Here is a 1973-nt window from a genome sequence, read left to right on the forward strand (position 1 = left end):
TGGGAGTGGAAGACAAACCCTGCAAGTGTCAAATCATATATATAGAGAGAGAGAGAGAAAGAGATCATAGGCAAAAAGTACATCAGTTCAGATCATGACATTTTATTGTAGGTTAACATTACTGATCAGGTTATGATATTTTTTATTATTTTTTTGCAATAATTTTTTCTATTAAAGAGTAAGAAAATAACATAATCAAAAGATTCACAGAAATAATGATGTACAAAATATAGATAACAATTGCAAGTACTGTAGGTCCACAATGGACCAAAATATTGACCTTATGTCAAACGCATATTGGACAATATGGAGTATTAAAAGGCGCAATCTCTTAGTAAAGAATATTGCATATGAATTAGAAAACAAAACAGTAAAATGAAATAGGATGAAACAGTAGGAGAAAACAATCAGTGAGGAATCTTGGTGAGGGTGTCTAAGGTCAGAATGGTCTGGCTGTGCCACTGCAGGACTCAAAACGGTTAAATGGAACATAGTACAAATGATAGGGTGAGTAGTCAGTCAATGACTTATCCATCTGCAAATAAGAAGGAACGCTAACCAGTAGTCAGAAGATGTCATCACGGTAACTGCGTACTAACAAATATAATAGCCTCATTATAATACATGATGTAAAATAATATATATACATATTGTATATCTATATATCTGTACTGAACCATTTATCTAAATACTCTCTTTCTAGTCTGGTGTCTGATTGGACACTCAGTGGGATTTAGAATGCATGTGTGAATGTGGATTTACCATTAAATTATTTAGAGTGTATGATAATATATATGTAAATGTTAAAGAGGCTTATGGTCATGCATGGCAAATGCAAAGTGCTGTACGAAATCCAGAAACCTACAGTATAACATGCATATGCATACAACACAATGTTGCTGTTGAGTATTGTCAGTAGAGAGGGGAAGAGGTCACAGGGGATATCGGATGCTGCCAGTTCTGCATATATCTTACAGGGACAACAGAAATGTGGGTACATGAGAAAAACGGCCCAATCAATGGCTGCTTGAAGGAAATCAGCAGCACTGCGTAGAATCCATGTTGACCTACTGTCATCTATGTCTATGATTACCCTTAGACATCTGACCCTTTAAATTCCTCAAGTATTATTTACTTAGTTTGATGTAATAGGTCAGGTGATAAGTTATGTTGTTTACAATTAGAGATTAATGATTAGAGATTACAAATATATATATGCAGATGCAAAAGGACTGTGTTCCTGCAATTGTTTTCCCAGAATTCTTTCACATAGCCTCACTTCCATGGAAGTCATTTCTTTAAATCCAGAACCATGGAAGTCATTGGAAAGTTTTATTGGCTCTGCCCACAATTCCTAACGAAAGGAAAATCTTCTGTACTGGAGAGCTCTTTCCATTTGGAAAACATCTTAACTTTGCTGTTGTGCATCAACACCTCTGTTCGGAATTCTATACCAACTCTGACATTGTAGTGTCACTCATCTGTGACATTTCACAAAAGTTTACTAAGGCCATTCTTCCAACTACTGTGGAACCTTTTTTCACAACACCAGCCTGGGCAGTTGTAAAATCTGCAGGATAAAAGTACAACATGCTCAGGTTTCCTGCACATCATTTGTTACGATCAAATTAGTACCGAATGGTCACGTCTTATGTTCCATGAACACTGGGCTTAAAAAACGTCTGCTCTCTTGGGTATAAAAAACGTTCATATAGAGTATTTTTTGTACAAAGTCTAGACGAGTTTAGGAGAGGTTTACATTTTTTTTCTGGCAGTAAGCTCCAATCGGGAATGCGATTCAGAAGTTTTTTTTTTCTGCCTCTAAACGTTAAACTCAAAATATGCTGCTTAACGTCCTAATGTACATGGACACATAGGATAACATTGAGCTGCTTCTACAGGCATAACACAAAACTCACGTAGAAGCAACGTTTTTTAAGCCAGTGTGCACGTGATCACATTTGTATAAACCA

The sequence above is a fragment of the Rana temporaria genome, chromosome 2 (assembly GCF_905171775.1).
Source record: "Rana temporaria chromosome 2, aRanTem1.1, whole genome shotgun sequence".
Classification (NCBI taxonomy): Eukaryota; Metazoa; Chordata; class Amphibia; order Anura; family Ranidae; genus Rana; species Rana temporaria.